A 5,562-nucleotide genomic window follows, 5' to 3' on the forward strand; every position below is an offset into this window, starting at 1 on the left:
AGAGAGAGGGTGCGGCCACAAGTCATCATGTTGCCAGTTTTTATGAACTCAGTGGCTTCATATGCTAATAAGTGGAAGGACCAGTCTAAGTAGTCTGGGGAAGGGGCTGGGACAGGAAGTTGGCCGTTTCCCACTCTTTGACCTTTCATGGCTAGGCTTGGGACTGCCATGGCATGCTATTCACCATGTTAATATATTACAATGGGCTTATAATGAAGCTCAAGGTCTGCTAGAAGTCAAGTCTCCCACCATCTTGAGCCTCAAGGCCTATTGGGGATTGACTCCTCAGCCATCCTGATGTTAATTGTTGTGTTGTTCCTAGAATGGCTGTGCGCTGCCCCCTTCCTGTCTCAGCTTTGCCTGCTGTGTGGACTGCGGGTCAGGAAAGAAACTTCTTATGAGACCTCTTGGGAATCGGGTTGAACGCCCAGGCCAGGGCCTGCAAGTGCACATGATGGCCTTGGGAACCATCATCCTAGCTAAGCCTTGGTGAGTGCTGCCACAAGACAGGCAGTGTTCTGTGTAGTCTGAGTGGAGTAACTACCTCACCCTCCTGATAACACTGTGATGAGGGTGGTATTCTTTCTTTAAAAAATTTTTTTGTTGTTGGTTTGTTCTGGAGGGGAAGTAATTATGTTTATTTTCTTTTTATTGTTTTTAACAGAGGTACTGGGGATTGAACCCAGGACCTCCTGCATGCTGAGCATGCACTTTACCACTGAACTATACCCCCTGCCCCTCCCTTTGCAGGGTGATATTCTTACCGTCCTCCATTTTGACCTCAAGATAACTGGGCACCCAGAGGCTGTTTCATGTCCCAGCTGCACATTCTGGTGCAGGCTGCCTGGCTCTGGGATCAGCCTGTAACCACGCTCCATCCTGCCTCCTTGGGGTCCACCACCCTCAGGAAGGCTCTCACAACAGGCAGAATGTTGCACTCCTGCTTGAAGTTTATGAAATCTTTCACATGGATGACCTCATTCTAGCCATGCAACAGTAGCTTCTATGAGGTAGGTACTATTGTTACTCACGGCTAAGAAAACCGACTGAACTGATTTGTCAGAGGTTAGAATGTAGGTGGCAAAGACCCAGACTTGCCGTCTTATGACTCCGGGAGTCCGGTGTCAGGTCTCACATTCATTTGTCAGTCACGGCCTGCTTCACGGTCAACACACCGTGTGGTTCAAAGGTCAGGGCAATTTCCACTCCGACTCAGCTGCCTCCTGTCGAGGAAAATGCTTTTCTGAACCGAGGAAGAAAGTCACCGAGAAATGTGGTGCTGGCGTCGATTTCCTCCGATTGGGCAACGGCTTCCGCCATCTGGATCGGGTGACGTCAGCCGTCTGGCTTTGGGCCAGGATTCTCCCACCCAGGAAACTGACTTCCGGCCGGGCTCCCCGCCGGCTCCCGCCTCCTGGAGGAGCAGGCCTCTCAGTTTGCAAAGGGGAAGACTGGAAATCAGATTTCAGGGAAGGTTTCGCTTTAGGGAAGGAGGTAAAATGGGGCAGAGGAGTTCAGAGGACACTGGCGGGAAATGAGCAGGCACACCCCCCCTGTGTGAGGTCTGGGGTCTTTCTGGGGGCAAGACGGGAGAATCCAGGGATCAGACCGGGATGTTTAAGATTTTGTGACTAATAGACTTAAGTAAATGGGGGCAGAGAGGGGAGAAAGGTAAGCAAAGCTGAGGAAATCTGGAAAAAGTTGCACATAAAGACAAACACAGAAGGCCACACATAAGCCAAGAATAGAATGTTGTTCTCAATCTTTATGTACTTTTCTGTGGACACTAAATCTTGAATAAATCAGTAACACAGCAAAAAGCAGCCTTTTACCACTTTACTTTTTAATTTGTTTTATTTTTATACTCAGTTTACAATGTTGTATCAGTTTCTGGTATTCAGCATAATGTTTTAGTCATACATAAACATACATATATTCCCTTTCATATTCTTTTTCATTATAGGTTACTACAAGATACTTATTTATTTTATTTGGGAGGTAATTAGGTTTGTTTGTTTGTTTGTTTAAATGGAGGTTCTGGGGATTGAACCCAGTGTGTGCATGCTAAGCACACATTCTAACCACTGAGCTATACCTTCCCCCATCATTATATGTTACTACAAGATATTGAATATAGTTCCCTGTGCTATACAGTAGAAACTAGTGGTCTGTCTATTTATATATAGAAGTTAGTATCTGCAAATCTCGAGCTCCCAATTTATCCCTTTGTCCCCTTCCCTCCTGGTAACCATAAGTTTGTTTTTTATGTCTGTGAGTCTGTTTCTGAACTGCTTTACTTTTTGAATTATAAAAATATGCCAGTTTACAAATCTAAACAATAGATACAGTAGAAATTTTGTGTCCCTCCCCCATCCCAAACCCTGGTCTCCAGGCCTGGTTCATAAATGCTGTTAATTACTTTGGCTGTTTCTTCAGCCCAAAATAATCTCATTTACTCTTCACAATGACCCTATGAAATAAGAACTATTATTGTGCTTTTATTTTTTTTTTAATTGTGGTAAAATATATATATAACAAAGATTTACCATTTTACTGCACCCCGGTGGCCCAAGGTGAATGGGTCACCATGGTACTCTGGCCTACCTGACCCAGCAGTGGAAGGTCTGCAGCTTTATAAGCAGGTGCTATGCCACCTTGACTTGTGGTGCATCCACAGGGACAAATACTGGTCCTTTGCTTGTTTGAGAGAGCCCGGTTTGAAGATCTAAGAAGGAAAAGGGTTTGGTAAAGTCTGCCCAGCTACTGAGGGAGGCAGAGGAAGAATTCTGCCACCACCAGCATCCACAACCATTTATCTCCCCTGCTTTACTGAGGGCACCTCTCAGGAGAGATAAGAGTGTTACAAGGTCCCTGCGAGGTACTTAGATGACTGGCATCCTTCTGAGAAGGCGATGTATCCTAAATTCTTTGCCAGGAGAGCAGTGGAAGAAACTGTGGAGGGAAATCTGGGAGCAAGAGGTTAAGCAGCTGCAGGGGGACACTTGCCAGGTAGTCCTCAGGTGAAAGCTTTGCCCTTTGCCTGAAAGGACGGTGACTTGTCCCCACTGTGGTGGCATATGGTGACCAGGCCCCAGAAGCATCCCACATAGAGAGGAAGTTTCCCTCACCATTTGTGCTTGCAAGGAAATAAGTTACAGAACCCACACACACTTACCTTCATAAAAATAACTAGGCATTACAACTAAATATATAAATACCTAAAATTTATACTATTTTAAAACCATTTTTAAATATACAGTTCAGCAACATTAAGTACATTTATACTGTTGTGCAGCCATCACCACCATCCATCTCCAGAGCTTTCACATCTTCCCCAACTAAACTTCTGTATCCAGGAAACAATATCTTCTCATGCCCCCCTCCCCCTAACCTTCGCCCCTGGCAACCACCATTCTGCTTTGTCTCTATGAATTTAACTACTCTAGGGACCTCATATAAGTGAAATCACATAATATTTATCCTCTTGTGACTGGCTTTTATTTCACTTACCATAATGTCTTTGAGATTCATTCATGTTGTAGCAGGTGTCAGAATTTTCTCCCTTTTTAAGGCTGCGTAATATTCCATTGTATATATAGACCACATTTTGTTTATCCATTCATCCATCGATGGACACTTGGGTTGCCTCCACCTCTTGGCTATTGTGAATAATGTCACTATGAATGTGTATGTACACATATCTGTTTGAATTATGTCTTTATTTTTAATAATAGCAGTATTGAGATATGATTCCTATATCATACGGTTCACCATTTTAAAGTGTACAATTGAATGGTTTTTAACATGCTCATGGAGTTCTGTGACCAACCTACAATTGATTTTAGAATATTTTCATCACCACCAAAAGAAATCCCAAAGCCATGAACAATCATTCCCAACTTCCCCTCAGATCCCTGCCCGCTTCTGTCCTAGACAACCACTAACCTACTTTTTATCTCTGAGGATTGGTCTATTCTGGACATTTCATATAAATGAAGTCACACAATATGTGGCCTTTTGTGTCTGGCTTCTCTCACTTAGCATAATGTTTTCAAAGTTCAGCTACATTGTAGCAGCTATCATTACTTTGTTTTTCTTTATTGCCTAATGATTTCCATTATGTGAATATAGATACCACAATTCACTATTTATTCATTCATCAATTGATGGCTATTTGTGTTGTTTCTATGTTTTGGTTATTATGAATAGCGCTGGTATGGTATGAATATTTATGAACAAGGATGTGTGTGGATGTGTTTTCATTTCTCTTGGGTATTATACCTAGGAGTGCAGTTTCTAGTCATATGGAAACCCTTTGTTGAAACTTTTGAGGAACTGCCAGGCTGTTTTCTGAAGTGACTGCACCATTTGACATTCCCACCAGCAGTGTATGAGGGTTCCAATCTCTCCAACCTGTTTTTTTTTTTATTCTACCATTTTAGTGGGTATAAAGTGGTATTAATTATGTTGAGCATCTTTTTATGTGTTTGTTGGCCATTTGTATATCTTTGGAGAAATGTTTATAAAGATCCTTTGCCCATTTTTAAATTCTTTTTTTTTTAATTACTGAGTTGTAAGAGTTCTTTATATATTCTCAATACAAGCCCTTTAACAGATCGGTGACTTACAAGTATTTCATCCCATTCTGTAGATCATCTTTTCACCTTTTTTTTTTTTAAGATTATACTCCATTTATAGTTACTATAAAATATTGGCTGTATTCCCTGTATTGTATAATATATCCTTGTAGCTTATTTTATACATAACTATTATTGTACTTCTAAATCCCCTACCCCTATATTGCCTCTCCCCACTGGTAACCACTAGTTTGTTTTCTATATCTGTGAGTCTGCTTCTTTTTGTTATAGTCACTGATTTGTTGTATTTTTTAGATTCCACATATAAGTGATATCATACACTTATTTGTCTTTCTCTATCTGACTTATTTCACTTAGCATCATACTCTCCAAGTCCATCCAAGTTGCTGTAAATGGCAAAAGTTTAATTATGGTTGAATAGTATTCCATTGTGTATACACACATGTGTATATTATACCACATTTTCTTTATCCATTCATCTGTTGATGGACACTTAGGTTGCTTCCACATCTTGGCATCTTTTCACTTTCTTGATGGTGTCCTTTGGAGCACAAAAGTTTTAAATTTTGATCAAGTCCAGTTTACCTGTTTCTTTGTTACTTGTGCATTTGGTATTGTAGCCAAGAAGCTACCACCTAATCTGCAGTCACAAAGATTTGAGACTATGTTCTCTTCTAAGAGAAGAGAACATAGTCTTAGCTGTCACATTTAGGTCTTTGATCCATTGTGGGTTAATTTTCTTATACAGTGTGAGATAGGGACCTAACTTCATTCTTTTGCATGTGGATATCCAGTTGTCCCAGTGTTACTATGCTTTTTTACAAATAAATAAATTGTAAGCTCCATGAGAAAAAGGACAGTGCCTGGTTTTGCTCACCATTGTCTCCTCAGGATTCACTTAGCCCCATGCCTGATACATACAAGATGCTCAATAAATAATAGATTCAGTGAATAAATATACGAG

General features: G+C 41.1%; 1 pseudogene; it reads left to right on the forward strand.

Annotated features, from left to right (window-relative positions):
• Positions 1-454: 454 nt before the first annotated feature.
• LOC105087528 (NADH dehydrogenase [ubiquinone] 1 beta subcomplex subunit 9-like) lies at positions 455-3,137 on the forward strand (annotated as a pseudogene).
• The last annotated feature ends 2,425 nt before the right edge of the window (positions 3,138-5,562 follow it).

Source organism: Camelus dromedarius, chromosome 19 (genome assembly GCF_036321535.1).
Source record: "Camelus dromedarius isolate mCamDro1 chromosome 19, mCamDro1.pat, whole genome shotgun sequence".
In the NCBI taxonomy this organism is placed as follows: domain Eukaryota; kingdom Metazoa; phylum Chordata; class Mammalia; order Artiodactyla; family Camelidae; genus Camelus; species Camelus dromedarius.